Raw genomic sequence first — 24,659 nt, 5'->3', positions numbered from 1 at the left:
CCAATTATCCATATTTACAGATGATGACTGAGATACATTTTTCTTTACTCAAAAATTTAAATCTATTTGGAAAGAGAGTTTAAGATGTGCTTCTGTTAGTTCTCACAGTGTTGCAATGATTTACGTATTATAGTGGCCCCATTTTTCTGCTTGAAACCTTTGATACAGAAACCAAATTTTTATTATAACATAGCCCACATATCTTCCAAAATTTACTTTTTCCTATTTTTAGTGCTGTGTTACCGTATTAGCAAGAGGCTAGATTTGGATGTTCTTAAGACCTTATAATTTTCTCTTTCAAAGTGACCTTCTCACCAAAGCAGTCAAGAAGCCTCATAAGCTTTGCCTCACTCAACTGTGTCATCATCAACCACTCGTAAATAACTCCAGACAAGTAAAGTGCTAGCTGTTTCAGACCTTGATGAATAGCTTTCTGGTCTCCTTCTCCCAGCTGTCATTGTTCTGGCAGAGTGATTGAATACAACTCTTGCACCACATCAATGGGAGCTGCACACAAAGGGCACCACATATTTTTGAGCACTTCTGGTTGCATTTTTCCAGGACAACACTGCAATGCTCAAACCAGCAACCTGTTACTCCAAGGGGAAAGGAAAAGAAAGAGTTATCTGTAGAACCACACTGTGTAAAAAAGTCATACATCAAAACTCATTTCTTCAAATGGCATGTTCATCTATCCTTGTAGAATTGGATAATGTGCAACCTCTGAGATCTGATGACATCATACATATACTGTGCAATGTTTTTCATTCATTCCACTTAGCAATTAAATATTTGAAAGCACAGCATTCAATGACAGATTTCTTTCCACTCAAAAGGTTATCTGGCAGGACAGGCATGGATCATGAGTTTGAGGCTAGCCTGGGTTACATACCAAGACTTCGTCTGAGAAAAAAAAAGTTATCTGTCAATCTTGTTTTCCTTTTTTCCGCAGTTGTGCTAGGCTACTATAACTCAATATACTGGTGCCCATACCTGAATATAGATAGACTCCTTTCAGTTTTATATCTCTAGGAGAATCCTAACATATGCAAGAAGGAGAATGGTACACTTAAGCTCTTACCATGCTTTCCCTATCTGATCTAATGCAGCTTAGATCTAATGCCCACTGAGAGTCAGAATCCATTGTGCCAGCCAAAACTTTGTTCTGAAATTGCTTCACTGACAAAGAAATTTAGGTTTAATCACTGAGATCCTATTTGCCCTCTAGTTCAAACCTGTCTTCTTCTTTCCTTTTGTAGCTTTAATTCATAAAGCAAAGTCCTACACAGGTTCTACCTTCTAACCCACGGTTAAGTATTGTCTAATACTCTTGTTGCCTTTTGGCTACTTGATTCTCTGCCTTGCCCAGACACATTCCTTCCCGAGGAACTGCCCAGTCCAGTGGCCCAGCTTCCAAAGTGGTCATTGTGAATTGGACTCAAGGACACAAACTTCTTTGATTGTAAGTGTTGATTCTACTTTTTTTCTCTTCTATATCATGCCTTCTCTCTCAAGAATCATTGGTACTGGATTTGTGCAAGAGAATGTTGTGATGCTTTTAACACCCATAATCATTCAATCAATTCCTCTGCTTACTATTCCTTTATTACTATGCACACCTGTTTTGAATGGACTCAATTCATGACTTCACTGTATAACTGGGTAACTAAACTTGTAAAAGATACATACAGAAGCTGAGCAGCAGTGGCTTATGACTGTGTCCTAGCTACTTGGAAGACTGAGATTGGAAGAATCACAATTAGAGGCCATTCAGGGCAAATACTTCATTAGACCCCATCTCCAAAATAACAAAAGCAAAATGGACTAGAGGCGTGGGTCAAGCAATAGGACACCCACTTTGCAAGCATGATGTCCCGAGTTCAAACCTGAGTACCACCAAAAAAATAAAAAAAGGACATGTACGGAAGATAAATACGTAAGACATACACAATTTTTAGGCAGATGCACCCCATAACACGATTCGGCACTATATTCCTCTTATTTACCATCCACGCTCAGCACTAGGTCCACATCTTATAGAGGAGATAGCAACATAGCTTCATATTTCCTATTCTGTAGCAACCAAAAGCACAAATAGGGACGTCTTTTCAAATCTACTTGGATTCATCACCATCTGCTGTATAGGAATGTAATCAAAACTCAGATACTTCCACTGTGCTTTAGTCAGTCCCTAGTAATCTTCTTGTTTACTCCAATAGCATGTACTATTTTCTTTCTCTTTTCTATAGCTCGCTATGGTGCTACTCCCTGTCAATAATGATTGGAGTCTTACTATTGATGTCTGCTGGCACCCACTGATGCCAGTGTCAAAATAAGTCCTACATGTTTGTGTTAAGGCAATCAAAGACAGAGGTTAAGAAAATCTGCGCTGATGCTAAGAATGGCACAGTTTGTCATGTGCTTGCTTTAATCGATCTCCTTTGTTATATCTTCCCATTGATCCTGTTTTCTTCCCTTGGAAACACTTCCTTTCTTCTGCATAAATAAAAAAAAATTTAAATGGTCGTATCCTAGCACTCAACATGAATTCTAAAAGGTTATATATATATTTTTTCCTTTTTCTTTTATTATTCATATGTACATACAAGGCTTGGTTCATTTCTTCCCCCTGCCCCCACCCCCTCCCTTACCACCCACTCCGCCCCCTCCCTCTCCCCCTCCTCAATACCCAGCAGAAACTATTTTGCCCTTATTTCTAATTTTGTTGTAGGGAGAGTATAAGCAATAATAGGAAGGAACAAGGGTTTTTGCTGGTTGAGATAAGGATAGCTATACAGGGAGTTGACTCATATTGATTTCCTGTGCGTGGGTGTTACCTTCTAGGTTAATTCTTTTTGATCTAACCTTTTCTCTAGTACCTGTTCCCCTTTTCCTATTGGCCTCAGTTGCTTTTAAGGTATCTGCTTTAGTTTCTCTGCGTTAAGGGCAACAAATGCTAGCTAGTTTTTTAGGTGTCTTACCTATCCTCACCCCTTCCTTGTGTGCTCTCGCTTTTATCATGTGCTCATAGTCCAATCCCCTTGTTGTGTTTGCCCTTGATCTAATGTCCACATATGAGGGAGAACATACGATTTTTGGTCTTTTGGGCCAGGCTAACCTCACTCAGAATGATGTTCTCCAATTCCATCCATTTACCAGCGAATGATACCATTTCATTCTTCTTCATGGCTGCATAAAATTCCATGTGTATAGATACCACATTTTCTTAATCCATTCGTCAGTGGTGGGGCATCTTGGCTGTTTCCATAACTTGGCTATTGTGAATAGTGCCGCAATAAACATGGGTGTGCAGGTGCCTCTGGAGTAACCTGTGTCACAGTCTTTTGGGTATATCCCCAAGCGTGGTATTGCTGGATCAAATGGTAGATCGATGTCTAGCTTTTTAAGCACTCAACATGAATTCTAAAAGGTTATATATTTTTTAAAGCATCTCTACCTCCCAATCCCCATATACATGATTCACTTGGTGCTGGGCATGTAGTTCAAACTAGGCTTCTACTTGACTTTTGTGACTTTACACTAGATTAGGCAAGGTTGAGATTTTTCTACAGAAATAAGTGATAAGACCTTGGAGTTTCCAACAGCCATATTGTCTATCATGTGGGAAACTCATGATTTTTGCATGACAGAATGAAGTCAGAGTAGATAAACTCAATGACAGGAGAGACCTAGAAAGTCCCCTGAGTACAGTAACTTCCCTGGTAAAAGTTGGCACCCAGTGCAATTTCAATTCTGACTTCCTTACAGTTACTTAAACCTGCATTGAGATGGCTTGGTATCTTTCCTATAAATTCCTTTTCTTCCTAAGCTAATTCAAAGTGTTCCTGTGCATTCATTAGAAGGAGATGTCACTGCCTCCTGTTATTTGCCGTGGGCCACTTGTTGCTGATGTGCACACTAATATCTGTGACTATGGGCTTTTTCTCCTGTTTATATTTTTATGATTAGAGTTTTAGTATCAATTCTGTTAAACACAGGGCTCTTACTTTCTAGCTACATTCTCCTTAAATGTTCTCACTTGAGTGTTTTTATACCTCCTCACATTAGTTGTCAATTATGAATACATGCAAGCTGTGATATATTCAGAATCACATACTCTCTTTTCCCTTATCCAAACTGGCCCAATGACTCAGTCCCAATTTCTGTGCTTTCATTTTCTCTTGCCTTAGGATCATTTATGTCCCAAAGCTTTTTCAGCTTCTCATCAAAATTCCTGGAGTTTCTGTCTTGCCCATATATGCTGTTCCTAATCAGCCATTCAGAGGAACATGGAATAGAATACAATCAGGAAGAGCTTTACAGAAGAGTTGATAGTAGAGATGAGTTATTAAGAATTTGATTTTGAACTGACATATAAAATTTGTGGCTTTAAAGTTTAAAAAATGTTAAGAATGTGTACATTCCTTCGGTGTGTCTCAGAACCACCTAGAACAACAACAAAAAGGATATCATAAACCTGGCTACCTAGACAAAATTTAATAAAACTTCCTTCATTGTTTCACTCACATTATTTGAAGTTTATCCAAGTTTTGTAATAACTTTTGCTACAGAAAAAAAATTAAAACTCTCGATTGGCTGCTTTCTGCTAAACCTAGAGGTTTTATCCACATTATAGATTTCCTGTAACATTCTTCAGTCATGCCATTCTCATGGTGTCTTTATTTCATTTGTGAGAGCAGAAAGTGGAATATGGATTTTCCTGTAAGAGTGGATGGATGGACAAGTGAAAATAATCTGTCATTGTGTCTTTTTGTGAAAAAAATATTGATATAAAACAGGCAAGCCTGGAAAAGAAATGTGCAAATTGGGTCAAATTGCAAAACATATTACAAAAGATATATCCATAGCCTTTTCAAGAAAAGAATCAAGAAGCAGAAATAACAGAAACATCACCTTTCCACTGAGTGCAGACAATTACAGTAAGTCATTTCTCTAAAGTCTTCATCTTCTTAATTGGTACCATCTCAGATTCTGATTGCTCTCCCCCAAGGGAAGTCTTAGAAACATGCTAGTAAAACAAAACAGACATGTATTGAAGTATATGTCACTTCCATGGGTAAAAACATGCTATAGTGGAATTTCCTTGTGATAAGATCAAATTCCTGCCTCATCACTTTTCAAGCTGTCTCCCTGTCTCCATTTCCAGATTTTGTCACTTTCAGTCTGTTCTCTCATAATTCCATAAGTTTGCACTCTTCGTTTTTGCTAGAATGCCTTTTCTCATTGTCCCTCCTAAGAAATCCTGGATAATCCTTCCAGACTCCCACTCTTGTTTTAGTCTCCCTAACATTCTTCCCCAATAGGCGAATTGTAATACACTTTCTGTGTTCCCATTGAATTCACACTGCAGGTTGAAAACACTTTTATTGTAGAATTTATTGAACGCTCTGTGTGCATCTCTCAATCACTAACCTGTAAACTTTTTCAAGATAGAGACAATACCCTTAGTTCACTTAATTCCAAACATTTCTAACTCCTCCTTCAATACATGAAATAGCCTCATAGCCTCCAGTTTGTGGAATCAAGATGTCCTAGATAAATTAAAATTGGTTCCCAACAAGGATTTTGGGAATAAGGGATGGGATCCTCTGTCTTGTTAGTACCTCCTGTTCTCATTTATCACTCTCCTTGAGTTCTCCTTTTTCTCTAATGCATGCCTCACATTTACAGCACTGCAAGTTGAGGATCCCTCCCTAATCAAAAAATCCAAATGATGGCAGCCCCCAGTGGTTCATGCCAGTTACTCAGGAGGTAGAGATCAGAAAGATTGCAATTTGAAGCCAGCCAGAGGCAAATAGTTTTCCAGACCCTATCTTGAAAACAAGACTGATGGAGTGGCTCAAGTCATAGAGCACCTGTTTAGCAAGCCTAGAAAGCCTAGCAATCTTAGAAAGCCTAGCAAGTGTGATATCCTATGTTCAAGCCTCAGTACCAACAACAACAAAAAAATCCAAATGATCCAAAATCTGAAACTTTTTGAGCACCAAAATGATGCCACAAATGGAAAATTTTGCACCTAACCTCATGTGTTGGGTCACAGTCAAAATGCAGCCACACTAAAAATACGATAGAAAATTAATTTCAAGCTATATGCATAAGGGGCATATAAACTATAAATGAATTCTGTATTTAGACTTGAATTTCATTCACAGGATATTTTACTATGTATATACAAATATTCCAAAATCTGAAAAAATTCTGATATCCAAAACACCTCTGGTCCCAAACATTTAAAATAAAGTTATACTCTGTTTTCTATTGTATGTGGAAGATTGATACAAATACAAGCAGAGAAATGAGGGAGAGAGAGAGAGAGAGTGGGAGAGGGAGAAGGAAAAAGAGGGGGAGGGAGAGAGAGAGAGAGAGAATGTTTCTAAAAGTGCAAAAGTGAAACTGTTAGAGGAGACTATGGGAGGAAGAAAAGAATGATAGGGAATGAATAATATTGAAATACATCACATCTGTGTAGGAATAAGACACAATGAAGAACACTGAAAACTTTGGGACAATGCGGGATGGAGGGAAAAGGATAAGGAAGAGCAATAGAGGAGATTCAACTGACTAAAGCTCAATGTATTTATAGGTAAAATACCAAGGCAAAAATCCCACTGAACAATAAGCAAACAAACACTAAAATAATGAAGCACAGAATGTAAAAGGTCATGTTAAGAGGAGGGTAATAGCAGCAGTGAGTGGGTGGATAAATGAGCACAAAGGAGAGTAAATATGGTTGAAGTACTTTCTATACATATATGAATATGGAACATTGAAACCTGTCAATTTCATTTCAAGAAGGGTAGTGGAAAAAAAGGGAGATTATTGTAGGATCTGACCCATACTGGGGCACATTATATGTGTATATGGAAATGTGACAATGAAACCTCTTGTATATCATATACAATCATACACTAATAGAAACATTTTAAAAATAAATAAAAACATGGATGGATGAACTTTTTTTTTTGTCTTTTCTTTTATGGTGCTGGAATCGAACCCAGGGCCTCATGCATTCTAGGCAAGCGCTGTACCACCGGGCTACATCCCAGCCCATGGATGAACTTTAGAAAAAAACAAAACATAACAAAAAATACAATAAAATAAGGAATGCTTAGCCTGTACACACTAGTTGACACTGCTTTTACACCAAAATACATAGTTAACAAATCACTGTGTAGTCTCTCTTAAACGATTGGGGAAGGCAAATGTTATATTCCCTTCCTTCAAATATCAACACATGCATGTTTCATATACATAAATCTTCAGCATCCTTGTGTCATTCCTACCACCTCAATGCTAATTCCACTCATCATCTCTTTTGGTTGGAGTCAGCCTCCTGTTTCATTGTTGGTTGTCCTCTCTTGCTTGATTTTATTATTACTCCTCCCTAGATTAAGCACCCTTTATCCCCAATTTTTTTGTTCACATTTTACACAGAACACTATACTCTCTGTAGCTCTTTCACTCCCTCCTGGCTCTAGCTCACTGTCTCTATTTCCCATTAAGATATTTTACTAAACAGTCTCTCAAAGTTAAAACTGAAACCAGCTTCTCCTATGAATCAGCTGCAGGATGCCAATAACACATGTATGAGTATCTCATCCTCAGACACTGTGCTTGGCAAAAGAAATATAACAGTGAATAAAACGTGGTCCTGCTCACAAGGACCTAGCAGGGTTCTGTTCAGTTTTGATAACCAGAGTAATCAGCACATAGTAGGAGCATAATAAAAGGCAATAAAGAAAATAAGAAAAGAAATGAAGTCTTCTTTCCAGGTGGTTAAAATTAATGTGGATTTTATCTGATATCAAGTAAAATGTGGTTAAAACCAGAATAGTATGACTAAGGAATGTTACAATTTCCTCCTTTACCCCTAATTCACTGATTCACTTTTTAACCAGTCCTTCTAGACAAAAATTTAACTCCATAAAAACACAGTAACCCTGGAATTAGAAATACATTTAGTAGTGAGTTACACATCAGTACAATGGAACTACAGAAAAGACAGTATCATTGAGAAGCATTTAAGTCATTTTATTATTAAACAATTAAGTGAAATCATTTCAAAAATTACTTTCTCCTAAGGAATTTGAAAGCATTGATTAAACTTCCTTATAAAAGTAGTCAGAAAGGTGGTCATATAAAACTTAAGCTGATACCTCCATTATTTAATAACATTATAAATCATTTCTTGAAAGGGTTTATGTTTTTGAAAATGAATGAAATGAAAATGAACTAAATTGATTTAAGAAATATTTAATGATCTTACATAACTGTATTTTTGAGAAAAGACATGTAGATCTCCATTCTGTGTATTTCATTGAGAGTATTCATTATCAGTGCCATCATACTAATTGGCTCTTTACTATCTGACACCCTTTACAGTAATTTGGGATTCACATTTAAAATATACAGACATATCTTTGTCCTTGCTGCACTATTCATCTGAAGGACATGGCATTGAGCTTTCTTAACTTGCCTTTATCTCAAATGTGATTATAGAACACAGAGTTTATTTACCAAAAACTAGTGAAGTTTAGTCTGATCCCCTCATTGAAGGGTCCCACTCCAACACCATTTATGGGATCCCTCACGCTAGCTTCACAAGACTTATTTTTATAAATTTGAGAGAATACGATTTTTTTAGATAGAGGCAAGCATTCTCTTTCAAGTGCCATTTTCATGACAACCTTTCTGCCTCTGAAATAAACAGAACAACTTTGGAGTCTGACTAATAGGAAATTAAATTGCAAAAAAAAAACCCCACATTTAACTGGATTTGGTGGTATGTATGTATAATTCAGAGCCATATCTCCTTAGAGATAAGGTATTGCTAGCTGTCTGGTATAGAAATAGCTTTTAGGAATACGCCTAATTTCCATTGTGCCAACCGATTCGTGTTGTATCTTGAAGATCCAGGACCAGAACAACATTGCAATATGAATATAGCCTAAGTTACTCACCTCAACAAGTATCTAACAGTGAGGGAGGGAAAATGGATTAAAATAGAAAATTTTACAATCTATGTATGCAAAATTACAAACAGAGGCTCAGGTTCTTATCAAAACCTAAGTTCTCTCTAATTGTGAATAACTTTGTGAATTCAGCTTATCCAATTATGAACACATTTTCCTTCATGATTGGGAATAATTCAAAATTCAATTTATTAGACTTCCCATGTTTATAAGGCACAATTCATACCAGTTTGTACTTGAAAAAAACTCAATAGAGGTTATCCAAACTTTGACAACTTTACATTACCAATGATGAGTTTTGAAGCCAAAACTTTTCTGAATTTTATCAATAATGTTTTGAGCAAACATTATTAATATTTATCATCTGTCTCATTTCCCTAGAGAAAATAATTTGTTAAAATAATTGAGATCAAAGAAGATGTAGACAAAAATACTAAGAAAAAGGCATAAAATTGTAGAGGCAGCTAAATAAAACCATTTATGGTTTTCAAATTTTGTGATGGATTTATTATTTTTCAGCCCTTGAAAATTTGTCAATCATAGTGATGTCTTTTTTCATTCAAAATAAATATCAATTTCTTGTCTAACTTTTCATTCTTTTACCAAAAAAGGTAAAAGAGGTATTTATTTTTCATTCAAAATAAATATCAATTTCTTGTCTAACTTTTCATTCTTTTACCAAAAAAGGGGACTCAAAATTTTGTAAGTTGCCAAGCCCACAAATCTTGATCTGCCAAAAGGACAGAGTAAAGAATAGAAGCACTTTCTCTTTGTTAAATCCAGTCCTCTTTTCATCTTCAAATAAGGGCTCCACCCAGTGAGACTCCTCTTCTTTTGGAACTTAAAACATTTGCCACTATTTCTGTTCCTTTACTTTTGGAATCCTATCTTCAGAAATTTATAATCAAGTGGGACATAGATTTTCCCACTTGTTATTTGACCAAAGAACACACCATGCCAGTAAAATTATACATATCTCATTAAATTTAAGATGCTCCTATGGCAGAAGAAAGGATAAGCTCCTGAAGAACCTACAAGACTTTCATGCAGATATGTATACAGTCGCTCTGTGCCACACCAAACTCCACAGTCCTTAGTGAAAGGACATAAAGTTGCAGATTTATTTGATCCATCTCATCCCAAAGGTTCAATTTTGTGCTAACTAACTTTTAGATTTCCAATCCCCTTTCTGACTCTTGTATCTATATTTTAAAAGAATTAAGTTATTGCATTTATAATTTTGTAACCTGCTACTTATTTAATGTTAAGTAAATATTTTCTATCAAAAAATTTTAAATCATAATTATATAGTAAACATAAAATCTACATTAATTTTTGTCTAATTGACCTTTTTTAACACTATTTTATGTTTTCCAATGTTATAATCACGAATTATAATATTGAGAGGAATATATTTTTCACTTTTAATCAATACATGAAAACATTAAAATGTACTTATTAATGGGATATCATACAACGTTTTGATACTTACACACATTGCATAATGCTGAAAACAGGTTACCCATATCTTTCTCCTCAAACATTTATCATTTATGGTGAAAACTTTCAAAACCCTTCCTTTCAGCTTTTAAGAATGTACAGTACAATATTGCTCTCTATACTCATTCTTCTGTGCCAAATCACAACAGATCCTCTCCTTCCTATCTACTATAACTTAGTATCAACTGATTAACCTTTTTTCATCCTTCCCCACCTACTCATCCAGACTCTGGCAACCACCATTGGAGCCTCAACTTCTATGAGATCAACATTTTTAGATCCCACACGTGAGAGAGATCAGCAGTGATTTTTTTGTTTTGTTTTGTTTTTCTTTCTGTACCTGGCTTGTTTCACTCAACATGCTCCCTAGTTCTGGCCATGTTATCTATCAATCCCTTGTCAAACGCAAATATTTTCTCTCACTCTGTAGGTTGTCTCTGCACCCTGTTGATTGTTTGCTTTGCTGAGAAGAAGCTTTTTAGTTTCATCTAGTTCCATTCTTGTATTTTGGTTTTGTTTTCTCAGCTATTGGAAAAAAATCCTTACCCACTCCAATGTCCTGAAGGTTTTCCCTTACGTTTTATTCTAGTATTTTCAAAATTTCAGATCTTACATTTAAGTCTTTAATTCATTTTGTGTTTAATTTTGTAACTGGTGAGAGATAGGAGTCAGTTTCATTCTTCTACATCTTGATATCCCATTATCCCAGAACCACTTATTGAAATGACTGTCCTTTCTCTAGTGCATCTTCTTAGCATCTTTGTCAAAACTCACTATGGCAACAGATAATGTGAGTTATTTCTAGGCTCTCTAATTTGTTCTGTTAGTCTGTACATGTGTGTTTCTGTCAGTACCATGCTGCTTTGATTACTACAGCTTCATAGTATATTATGAAAACAGATAATGTAATGCCTCCTGCTTTGTTGTTTTTGCTCATATGTCTTTGCTATTCAGGGCTTCTTGTGGTCCTGTATAAAATTTAGAAACATTTTGTTCTAGTTCTGTGATGAATGTTATGAGCAGTTTGATAGATATTGCATTGAATCTGTTGATCACTTTGGTAGTGTAGGTGTATATAGATTTAGAATTATTTCCTCAAGTTAAATTGATCCTTTTATATCATTATCTAATGACCTCCCTTGACTCTTTTTGCCACTTTTAAATTAAAGATGATTTTACCTGTTATAAATTGGCTACTCCTGTTTTCTTTTGGGTTATATTTGCTTAGACTATCTTATTTCACCCCTTCATTTTCAGTCTATGTATGTCCTCAGAGGAATGATGAGTTTCTTATAAGCAGCAAATAGTTGTACCGATATTGTTTTTTGTTATTATTGTGTTGTTGTTGTTTTGGTTTGGTTGGGTTGGATTGGGTTTTCTTGTTTGTTTCTGTTTTTTAATCCAATAAGTCTCTGCATATCTTTTAAAAGAATTTAATTCATTCACAAATGAGGTAATTATCTATAAAGTATTTCTGCAGCCATTTTATAACTTATTTTCTAGTTCTGTTGCCACTCATTTCTTTCTCCTTTTCTTATAGTTTTCCTTTGTGTGTAATTGATTTACTTTAGCCATATATTTTGATTACTTCCTTATTATTTTGGTTTATCCATTAGAGATTTTGGCTTTGTGGTTACCAGGAAGCTTAGAAAAAACATCTTTGGGTTATAACAAGCTGTTTTGAAATGATAGCTACTTAACATTATTGCAAAAATAAGAACAGATATAGGCTGCCTATTGCTGAGGTGGATTGTGGCCTCTGATTGCTCTAACTGCTGACTGGAATAGAATTCATATCAACTGGCACTGTTTGTCTTCCCTTGGCACCAGATCTATTCCAGAGGCTCTGTCTGTAGGCAGGCCAGGAGATGAGGGCCATGAACATCTAATCAGTGTTAGGTTTCACCAGTCCAGCACTAAGTTCCAGGCAAAGTCTTAACATTGACTACCCTGTCCTTCCCCTAATGAATGGGGTCTTTCCCCACACTACACTGCCCAGTATCGGGGTACTATTGGTGAAGGCAGTCCCTTGGCCACTGAGTTTGATGCCATGCTAATTTGTGCCACAAGGACTTCATAGTCTCAGTGATACACCAAGGTGCACACTACAGCCAGCTGAAGGAGAAACCAGTTGAAACATGGTTCCATTCCACTGAGGCACATGTCCCTGTTGAACATCAAGGCAGTTCTTGAGCTTGTTTGTAAGCATTGGCCATGAACACTGACAGTAAGATGTACTTTAGTAGGGTGCACTTAGTCTCACAGCCTCAGGGTCCTGCACAATTTCAGGAGGAAAGCAGGTTTCCCAGGCCCCTTCTAAGAGTAAAACTAATGAGGGACAAAACTCCAGTCTTCTCTACTTGCACAAAGGTTCCATGGTTCACTATATCTGAGCTTTGGCCTGTATATGGAGCCTTCAGTTCTACTTGGTACTAGGTTTCACAGCAATAGGCCAGGCACCAGGTTCCACAACAAATAGCTTCCATGCCCTGCTACCCAAAGGGTAGAGTAATGCTCCCCGCTCTGCAGCCTAAGTCTAAGAGGTGGTAGTTGCAGTCAACCACCTGTACTAAAGCTGTCTCAGCCACACAGTCCTTGGGTATTTATCACATGGTAGGGATTATAGGTATTTGTTCAACACTGAGTTAAACCATGGCGGCCTGGTACTGAGTTTAAAGTGGAAAAACTGGACTTAATTCTCTCTCTCTCTCTCTCTCTCTCTCTCTCTCTCTCTCTCTCTCTCTCTCTCTCTCTTACCTCCTGCTCGCCTCAGTATGTATTTTTGTTTTATAATACTGAAAGCAAGCACTAAGGTCTCTCACCTGATTTCCTTAGCTCTTGTGAAGTAAGTTTGGAGTATGATGAATGGCTGTTCAGCTTGAAAGAACTGTGGGGAGATGATTATCAAAGGCATTTCCTCAGTAACCATCTTGCTCACTCATCTGAGAGGAAAATAATTTTTAAAATGAAATTACTTAGTCAATTTTTTAAGATCCTAAATCTTAAATACATATATATGGTCTTAGACTTTGAATGATTCAATTTACAGTTTTTGCAGATCAGGATGACATAAAGCAATATGTGTTTAATAGAAGCCATAATTTGAATTTTGTCTTTTCCCAGGCTAGTAATATATGGTATAATACTCTCTCAGAATACTAGGAGGTGGCAGTAAGCCAAGCCACAGCTCCCAATCATCCCATAAACACAAGGATTAGCAACTGATAATCTACCATGTTGTTAAGCTATGATTTTCATTAGACATATTAAATACATTTTCAATTTACAACATACTCAGTTTACCGTAAATTTATTGATACTGGTACTTAATCCCATCATTAGTCAAGGAGCACCTGTATTATGGTTTATGAATTAATAGCATATATAAGATTGCTCTAATTTAGAGTCTCAGAAGCTGTAAATGAATGTGTATGGAAGTGTTCTCTTTCCCACAATTGGTATACTTTTTACCAATTCACCAGTTTAATAGAAGCATTATATCTCATTCCTATTGTGTTGTTTGTTGGATTGTCTATGCCTGAGGTTGATCATTTTCCTAATGTGTTCCCCAGTGTTCCTATTTGTCTTTCTTTTTAGATGAATTGCTAGTTTTTGTGAATTTCCTATTTTGTCTATTAAATATTCAGTGGGGTTTTAAAAATAGATTAAAAGCACTTCTAAAATGATTATAAATATCAACTCTATCAAATTTCATCATTGTTTGTAGAGTTTGTAATAATTGAGGTTAATAGCCTCAGGGATGGACAACCTGATGCTATGTTAAAGTGGCAGCTCTACTTTTCCAGTGGATTGCTAGCTTTCTGCATTCTTCTGGTAAAAACAACACCCATTTCAATAGAAATGGACTTCTTTTGTGTGTAGAGTGGTTTCTTCCATTTGTTCCTTTTATTTTCCTACAGAGTCACAGGTGGTGAGAAAAAAATTTTTAATGAAATTAGTTTTAATAAACCCTTTCCAAAAGGTTCAGTTTTTCCCTTTTTAATAAGCTAAACACAAACAGACCTCCACACAGACAATAAATTATTATGTAAGTATATCATTTATTATACTTCAACTGCATGAGGTTCTTGAAGTTCATTCACACTTTCTGCGGATAGGAAGAAAGTTCTTGAAAATTGCCCAGCAATAATTCTTGTTAGAAGGACATGTTGAAATGAATCCATTAGATGTGATTATCACATTATGTTAATAATTTTTTCAAAAAGGGCTTTAATTACTCTTTATAATCTATTATTTACCTCACAATAAATAAAGTTATCCATAATTAGGATTGTAGCTTCTGAAAGCATCAACTGTCCAGAAAACAACAGTTAACTGGGAGAAACAGACATATTCAGTGTTTTAAGAAGCATTTGTTTTCATGATAGCTCATTGTACTCTGAAGCATAGAGGAGAAGATTTAGCACACCCAAACAGCAGTTTTCTGCATTGTTTCATTTATAAACTATGTGGTTTGGGAGAATACTCTCCTCTCTTCTGCATGGTCAGAAACATGTGCCAAAGATTTTTGTCTTCAGCTACATGCCATGGTTAAACCTTGCCACTTCTATCATGGCTCTGCCACAGTTGTGCTCTGAACACTAAGCTATAGCAAAAATGTATGCTAATTTGGGGCAGGGATAATCCCCATGGGAAAATAACCCAAAATTACATCAATTTATGCTTTTGGGTTTTTTGGTTTTGTTTTTGGTTGTTCATTCTTTTGGTGTGAGACGGTTCTTCATAGATGATATATATTCCACCTCAGGCAAGCTGAGTGTGTTTAGATGTATTCATTTCCATTATTGGTACATGCCTACCCTCAATGAGCAACAGGATAGCACCAGATTGTTTGGCATCTTCATTCTGGTTTAAAGCAGCATTTTGATAAATATTTGTTATGTGAGTAATCTTTTCTTCAGAATGGGTCTCTTTCAGAGCCTCAAATTTAGATATCTTAGAAGATATGGTAAAGGATATTCTTGAATTACGTACCAAGTTTTGACCTTTAGTTTTGTAGTCTTCGATTGATAAACTGTGAGTTATAGAAAAATATATTTGAATCGCACTAAGAAAATTTCAGCAGACAATATGCTTAATTAGGGAGTTGGAAACTTGTTAAGGAGGACAATATTTGGTGGCACCAAGTATGGATCTTTGGGCAGTTTTCAAATCACAAGTTGCCTAATGTAATGGAAAATAACTGTACTTAAGGTTATCTCTAGAAAAAGCTTGATTTGGGCCTGGGGATGAAGAACAGTGATTGTTTGACTGGCATGCTCAGTACCCAAAAACAATAAAAAGCACACAAGAAAAGGCATGATTTTTGAGTACTTTCTGGTAAGCCATGGTATGGGATCTACAAAAAAAGGGATTACTCAAATAAGATAAATATGTGGACAGTAAATTTTATTTCTCTTACTGAGTACTTTATGTCTTTACTATTGGTGATGAAGTATTTTGCCCTTCAGAGAAAAGGAAAAATGGAGTTCAACCAGTCAGGCTATAAATTCAAAATTAATAGAAAAATGAATTATTTATCTGTATTTATAGCCTGTGTGTAGGTATCTAGCCTTTGCCATCACAGCTGTTTTTCTTATGTGAGTTAATAATGGATAAGGACCTAGTTGCTTTCAAATGTCAGAACATTCTTTGCTTTTTTTATATACCAAACTTTAAAAAGCAATAATATCCTAATATATCCTACATCACCTCTGAAACCCTAAAGCTATAAGATCTTCATCTTTAATGTCATTCGGCTGCAATGTTATTAACATCTGTAAGGGAGATAATAATTAGCTTTGGTACAATATCTTTCTCCTGACCAGAATTGATCATTTGAATACATTATTTATAGGAACATATAACTGATAGAGATATAAACTCTGCAAGTTTTTGCTATAACTGAAAATAAATAATTTTAGACTTAATATTTGTAATACTTTATAACTGAGAGCTTTGCATAGTGAAACATCGCATGATCACTAACATCTTAGCCTTGAGGATTCAAATAATAGTTATGTTTAAATAGTAAAATATTTTTAAAATTCTGCCTCTGAATAATTGTATCTGACTCTTTATCTACCTAATGTATGGGTACAATGTAAAGAATTTGTACTTTGAATTCCACTAGACCCGTCTGAATATTGAATCTCTTACCAATTAATTAGATGGTATGAAAAAGTGACGTCTCTCTACTATAAATTTTATCAAATGGGAAGAGTAATTGTAATGGATAACTTGAGAATTTTTACAAATCATATAATATAGCAACTAAATGTGCTTTTTATTAAGTCTCAACTGAGATCCTTCCTTTTGCAAAAGCCCACTCCATTTCTTCCATTTCTACCCGTGCAAATTTGGAATGTGCACCTCTTCTCAGCACCCTGCTAAACTTACTAACTTATTTTTTTTTTTTGTAGTAAGGTGATATGGCTCAGTCTTCTTTTTTTTTATTTTTTTTTCATTTTTCTTTTATTATTCATATGTGCATACAAGGCTTGGTTCATTTCTCCCCCCTGCCCCCACCCCCTCCCTTACCACCCACTCCACCCCCTCCCGCTCCCCCCCCTCAATACCCAGCAGAAACTATTTTGCCCTTATTTCTAATTTAAACTTACTAACTTATGATGTCAGTTTACATGGAAGGAACTTTGTAAAATAGTCTACTATTTCTGTCACAGCATGTGCTGATCAGTCATACTGAGAATACTTCCATCCAATTATATAGAATTTTTTTCACGAGGACCCAGAAGAGAAATTTTTCTATGGTTTTTCTTCCAAAAAATAAATGTATCCTAAGCAAGGTATGTTTTTTTCATCTTACTGAAACCATTAATTATAGTGTTAATAGGGGTTCACTTTGCACATTGAGCTAGAGACAAATTTCTAGGATGTGCCCTGAATACCAAATTTCATCCTCAAATCTTTGCATTTCTAGCCTTACATCTTATCTGTTGAGTACCGATCTGTATTCTACATGTCTCATGGTATCCAAACGCTTCTACAGCTGCAAAAGCTACCCGCATAGCAAAATGCAGGGAGGGCTAACAGCAAGCTCAGCAAAGTCATGAGCATGGTGTGTACGTCTCCTGAAAAATAAATCCCCATGCTAGAGACAGAAACTCTGAGTCACTGAAATCACTAACTCACTGCACTTACAGTGAATCCAAACTTAAGCAAATTCAAGAATGTGATAGTTTCTTTCTATACTGACATTAAGGACTATTTATAAAAGTATAATTTTTATGCTAGACACCTAAATTTTATATCACAAAATAACTACAACTCTTATTTAAACATTTTAAGTGTGCATGCATGTGAGAGATGAGACAGAGAGAGAGAGAGCGGGTGTAACCAAAACATTCCATTCTGTGCTTCCATTAAAAAATAAACTACCATAGTGCTTCAGTGATGTGAGAATGGGAAAAAAACATGATTTTTTTTTAGCCATAAGTTAGTGATAAACACCTAATGAGCATTTTAAACAATTTTTCTCAAGCATTTTGCAAAATTAACATGTTATATTGCTAACATAATCAAGGGAGTAAAGGAACTCTCTTTTTAAAAGGTATCACTTATTTTTGGCATAAAATTGCCTCCAAAGTACTGTTTCCAAACTTTAATACTGGGTAATTCTGTGTGCATTTATGTGATTTGGTACATGAAATTGAGATTAAAATTGACTATTTTTTCTTTAAGTCATCACATATAGCTTATAAAATATGTCACATATAGGTTATAAAATACATTTATTACTTGGAATAGAACAGTCTATCCAACTGATGATTTATTTTAGCAAGGTTTTTGTATTCATAAAGATTGATTATCAATGCAAAGGGCTGATTTCTCTGGGAAAATCAATTTCAGGTATTTATTCTTTCCTATAGATATTCACTGTCGACTTTGGTAAAGCTGAGAAAAACAAAACAGTTGAATTTTCCCATGTATGTGTGCCACAAGTCAGTTTCACGTTCCAACCTCAGAACAACATTTAGACAGAAGCTTAATACTGCTTACTCAAAACAAAACTTTCTAAAATGACATACAAATTGCTATTCCCTTAAGGCAACCAACAACTTAATCTTGGAAAGCTAAAAGAATCTCTAACTTAATTTATTATGAAATTCATATCCTTGTTAGAAAGGATATGAATTTGAGCCAGACCATGTTGATAAGTGTTTATTTGGAGCATGGATACATTTGGCATCACTCAAATTGGTAGAAATATATTAGTTTTGATCAACAGAATTTTATCAACTTAATGTTGTCAAGCATAATCAAAAATTTGCTGTAGATTCAACTAATCTGTAAAACCACGGTAAAAAGCAATGTTACCCATTGCTGTGCTTGTGAAAACATCAAGAAATTGTGTGGATAAAATGATGAGGTATTCCATTCTCTTCTGGTTTTCAAAATAATAGGATTTGCTATTTTAGTGCAGAAGAAAACCTCTGGGCCTTTTGGTATTTGACTGAACTTTAAATACTAAATCTATGCTGCCTTGCAGAGCCAGCCTATTCAACCTGTATTCTTGAAGACTTGTCTACATTGTAACAGTGAAAAAGTGAAATCTGCAATTCAGAAAATTTGAAGGGCTGCTACTGCCCTTCTTTGTCATACTTAGTAATGTTAATTCACACTTCTTAATTGGTAATTTAGCTTAATAAACAGAAATTGTTCTAAAGTTTGCAATATTTATGGAAAGTTATGCTAAACAGATCAATTATTTTAACAGTTGTACAGTTTCACAGTAAAACTACTTTCAGAAATAAGACTATTTAAAGCATTCAAAACTATATACTTTTGCATGCATGGTATTGGTCAGTTACTAACCAGTTGGTCTCAAAGCCAAATTCTTAATATGATGATTGAATAAGTTTAAAAATTGCCATGTTAAACTGGGCATGATAGTTCATGCCTATAATCCCAGCTACTCAGGAGGTGTTGACAGAAGGATCAAGGGTCTAGTACAACAGCACTAAATTAGTGATACCCTAACTCAGAAACAAAGTACAAAAAAACAAAAGGACTGGGGGCATGGATCAATTGGTAGTGCACTTGCTTGCATATGCAAAGCCCTGGGTTCAATCCCCAATACCACAACAAAGTTCCATAGTGAGTAATAAATTGTCATTAGAGCCATCAAACCAAAGAAAAAGTTATAGTTAAATGAACACATTTTTGCCCTGTTTATATCAGTGCTGAGTAATGTAATACTTCTGAAAAGACTGGGACATTATATGGCAAAAGCAAAGAGTTTTTTCATTCCCTTGCTACAGTCATTTTTTGGAAATTTCTCCTAGAGAAATAATTCCAAAAAAGCAAGAATACATGTTCCCCAAAAGTATTCAGTGCAGTACTATCTGTAATGGAATTCCACATTCAACAATAGGGCTGGGCTTCCTAACTTATGCTGCATTAACACGATGGGATATTACACAGCTGTAAAAAATGAGGATTGTGAGACTAAGTGGTGACAGCTACTTGGAATGCAATTTCAAGTGGAAAAACTCATAGGTTGTAATTTATACTTTACATAAACTGTGCAAAATAAATGATTTATAAAAACAATATGAAAGTAATAAGCAGAAATGAAAACACCTGCTATGTTACTATTGAAAGAGTCATAGATAATTGCTTTTCATTTTTTCTTTGCATTTTACTATAGTAAAAATGTTAAACATGACAATAAAGATAAAAACACCAGTAATATATCAAAGGTGAAAACTCATAGCACAGAGAAGCTGAAGAAATTTAAATATTTTTAAATGGACTATTTTAGAGCTGCTTTAGAATCACAGCAAAATTGAGCATTAAGTGCAGAGAATTCTCACATAGCCTCCGCTACCACCAACATCATCAGAGCGGCACATTTGTTACAGTGACATGTCACTATCACCCCAAGTACATAGTTTATATTAGGAATCACTCCTGATTTTGTCCTTTCTACAACTTTGGATAACTGTAGTGAGTGACATGTTTTCATCATTATACAGAATAATTCCTTGGTCCTCCAAACCCTGTTTCATCTGCCTGTTCATCCCTCTCACACTCTCTCCTAAGCCCTGATAATTATTGATTAATTTTTAAAATCTTTACTGGCTTATTATAAGGGATATGACTCAGAAATAGCCAAATGAGAAAGATACAGAGGACAATTTTATATTTTAAAAAAACCCACAAACATTGATCTTTTTACTTTTATCTTTTATTGTTCTATTTAACTTTAAAAGTTCTTTGTAAATTTTGCATTTATTTGTTCATTCATTTATTTTTGGCAGCACTGGGGTTTGAACACAGGGTCTCACACTTTCTACGTGGGTACTCTACCACTTGAGCCACTCTGCCAGCCCTTTTTTGTGCTGGGCATTTTCAAGATTGGGTCTTCTGAACTATTTGCCTGGGATGGCTTCAAATCCAACTCCTCCTGATACCTGCTTCCCAAATCGCTAGGATTACAGGTGTGAGCCACTGGCGCCCAGCATACATTCCTTTACTTTAAAACTTTTTGAGACAGATGGAAGCATGTGCCTTTGCTAAAATACTATACTGTGGATTAACCACTCAATATATTGTCTTTGACTACCTGACACTGATTGCCTACAGAAAACAGCTATGTTACCAGTCGGCTGACTTTTCCTTCCCTCTGCTTGGACAGAAATAACACACAGGCAAAGTGCAACTCCCACAGTGTCAGCGACTCAGAGCTTGGAGTAGCCCTGGCCCTTAGCAACTAAGTGTTACAACCCTGTGCTTTGAATGCCTGCAACCCAGCACCCAGCATCTACTGTTAACAGCTCTCTCAGCACCTCTGGTGGCTGCTCAACTCATGACTACACTCTAGAGCTGTTTCAGCAGCAGGAGCCAGGCACTCTCTACAGCTCCTCCACATCCTTCTGTTTTCATAGCTTTTCACCTTCTACGATCTTGCAGCCTCTTATCTTTGACACTCTCAGCCCTCCCTAGTCCCTTGCCTTCAGCTCTCTGCAATCTCTTGCCATCTCAACACTTCCACAGTCCTTCATAGTTTCAGCTATTTGCAATCTCTTCCTCCAGCTGCTCTCTGATACTCTCCAGTTGCCTTCTAGCTGCTGGGTATGCCTGGGGTTAGCAGCCTTAAGAGTTGTCTGTTCTTTTCATTACCAGTTATGTTCAGCCTCCTCTACCAGTCCACAGAAGGCAATAAAACTACTTGGATGAGACTTTACTGGGGCCTAAGCTGCAGCACCCATGATAAAGGGATGGGCAGTGCACAGGAGAGAAGACTCTAGGACTTGTCTGAGGAAAGTCAGAGGAGGGCTGATTTATAGCCTGTCACACTGCACAGCCCACTGCTACAAACCACAAACTGCTCAGTCACATCAGTCTGCTCCAGGTGTCATGGCCAAGGGAGATACTCCTCCCTCAAGTGACTGAAGACACCTGCAGAATGTCTGCAGTGCTATGGATAGTCATATGTTGATAATCTGAAGCTGTCACAGCTGAAGTAACCCCTCCCAGAGCTTGTGTCTGGAGTTGCTGTGACTGAAGCAAAGTTGCCCGTAGCATGATAGTTGCAGCAGATTCCACAACTGGAAGAAGCAGGAGTGGAGTCTCCTTAAGTGGCCATCAGTCATTTAAAGCAGCCAATGCTCATGACGACAGCAGTAGGAATCAAAGAAGCTGCTGGTTAATTGACAGTTGTCTAGTTTCAGCAAAAGCAGCAGTTGCCACCTTCTCCAATAATCTTCAAGAGCAGCAACAGTGTTGCTTACAGCCCAGCCTGACTTGGGGACCATGGAGGCAACAACAGTAGGTCCCATTCAGACTTTGTCCCTGCACAACCTGTGGTAGTCACACATTTCCACTCCTAGGTGGTTGCTGCTCCTGAGGATATGGAGAAGGGGCTGACAGCTGTCAACCATGCAAAGGAAACATTCACTTTGGACAGCTTCAGTTGTTTAAAGGAAAAAGTAAAAAAAATTAAAGAGTATTTGCAGGAAAGACCTAACATGAGATTCACCTTGTTCTTCAGTGAACTTTAACTAACCAATGCTCAACTGCCAGCCAAAAATAAGTAGGGAGTATTGGGTTCTCCTAATCTCTCAGTTAATAGATGTGATTATAATACCAACTCCAATTTAGCTTGGTGAGCTTTCATAAATCGTTTAATATCTGAATACCAGATAGATAGATAGATCTATATTATCTAAATATACATATATGGGTTCAGTAATCAGTAAGCACTCATACTCAAAAATGCCATGAAAGTTATAATTACTAAGAAATACTTTTGGGATTCCATGTTAGTAAATGATTTGTAAAGACTGGTTTTTAAATTTTTCCCAGTTTTACACATGACATGCTAAGATGGTGGCCATGGTTGAGTGCTTACCAACAATGAAACTGGAATAGGTCTTGGATACTTTTGGCTTAAAGCTTGATATACTTTCATTTGGAGAGGTAAAATGGCAGATTTGAAGCACCCACTGTTTTGACTCCATAAATGAGAAAAGTCAGATAACTAAGGACAGACTATATTCAGAAGAGAGAAAGGCAGGAAGAGCTTCAAGGCCCACAAAGAGACGACAGGACATCAGAAAAGTAAGAAGAATCACATGCATCAGAGAAAAATAGTATAAAGTCCCAAACCTGACCCAACACCCCTCAGGTGACGGAGGGGAACTAAAGATAGGAACAGAAGGTAAGGCATCAGGCCCAGGGGCAAGCTTACATTACCACAGCTGGAAAACTCCATACTGCCCACAAGCTTCAAATCCACTCAGGGTCTTGGTGAGTCAGAGAACAACTGAGACTCAGTGTGATCACAGCAAACTGGGAGAGACTGAGATCCTTCAGAGACAGTGATTTACATGAGAGCAGAGTGAGAGCTGTGCACTCTACACAACCGAAGGGACCCAACTAAGAGCATCAATCTTAGGTGAGAAGTGTGTCACTCATGCTTTCTGAGCTGCTGCCATCCATGGAGTGCAACCCCACTTGCAGACCACAGCCCTGCCTACTCAGATTTCTCAGCAATTCAACATGAGTTTACCCCACACACACCCCACCCCATCCCCACCACACCCATCTGTAGGAGCAGTGGGATTCCAAAACAAAACTCTACTGTTACATCACTTTATTAAGAGAAGTTCACTGGAGTGAAAGATTGGAAAAAGATATTCTAAACATGTGGAACTTTATGTATGTATATATATATAAGAGCATATATGTATTATGTATATATTTATCTTTTAGGTCTAGCTTCCACATATGAAGGAGAAAGTATCCTGAGTTTGGCTTACTTTGCTTAATATGATGATCTCAAGTTCTACTCATTTGCCTGCAAACAACATAATTTCATTCTTCTTTATGACTGAGTAATACTCCATTTTGTATATATTGTATTTTCTCAACTCATTCATCAATTGTAGGCCATCTGGGCCATTTCTAAAGCTTGGCTATTGTGTTTTCCCTATTCTTTCCTGTAGTAGTTTCACAGTTTCAGACCTTACATTAAAATCTTTGCTCCACTTTGAACTGATCCTAGTTCAAGGTGAAACATTGAGATCCAATTCCAACCATCTAGAGGTGGATATCTGATTTTTCCCAGCACTATTTGTTGAAGAGACTATCTCCAATGCATATTTTGCACTCCTTTGTCGAAAATCAAATGGCTGTAGCTGCATGGGTTTTTGTCTGAGTCTCCTGGTCCATTGGTCTTCATATCTGTTTTTGTGCCAGTAGTATGCTGTTTTTATTGTTATGGCTCTGTAGTATAGTTTGAAATCACAACACCTCCTGCATTGCTCTTTTTGCTCAGGGTTGCTTTAGCTATTCAAAGTTTTTTGTGCTTTCACATGAACTTTAGGATTGATTTTTCTCTCTGTAAAGAATGCCATTGGAATTTTCATGGGGATTGTATTGAATATATAGATTGTTTTTGGTAGTATAGCCATTCTCACAATATCAATTCTGCTGATGTATGAGCACAGAATGTCCTTCCATCTTCTAATGTCTTCCCTTTTTGTATTCAGTGACTAATAGTTTTCATTATACAGACTTTTCACTTCCTTTGTTAAATTTATTCCTAGGTATTTTAATTTTTTTTATCCTAACATGAATAGTATTGTTTTCCTGATTTTTTTTCTCAGACTGTTTCATTATTGGAGTATAGAATGCAAA

At 36.4% G+C, this 24,659-nt stretch overlaps 1 long non-coding RNA gene across 1 annotated transcript in view; it reads right to left on the bottom strand.

The window, feature by feature from the left end:
- Positions 1-4,030: 4,030 nt before the first annotated feature.
- The window catches only part of LOC141415633 (uncharacterized), a 55,711-nt gene continuing 35,082 nt past the window's right edge, over positions 4,031-24,659 (bottom strand). Inside the window, exons 2-3 of the long non-coding RNA XR_012440623.1 lie at positions 13,316-13,435; positions 4,031-5,029 (exon numbers count right to left, since the gene is read on the bottom strand). This is a non-coding gene — a long non-coding RNA (uncharacterized lncRNA). The remainder of the gene's footprint in view (positions 5,030-13,315; positions 13,436-24,659) is intronic.

The sequence above is a fragment of the Castor canadensis genome, chromosome 13 (assembly GCF_047511655.1).
Source record: "Castor canadensis chromosome 13, mCasCan1.hap1v2, whole genome shotgun sequence".
Classification (NCBI taxonomy): domain Eukaryota; kingdom Metazoa; phylum Chordata; class Mammalia; order Rodentia; family Castoridae; genus Castor; species Castor canadensis.
Note: the sequence above shows the minus strand (reverse complement) of the source record. Positions and strands in the feature narration are given on the sequence as shown.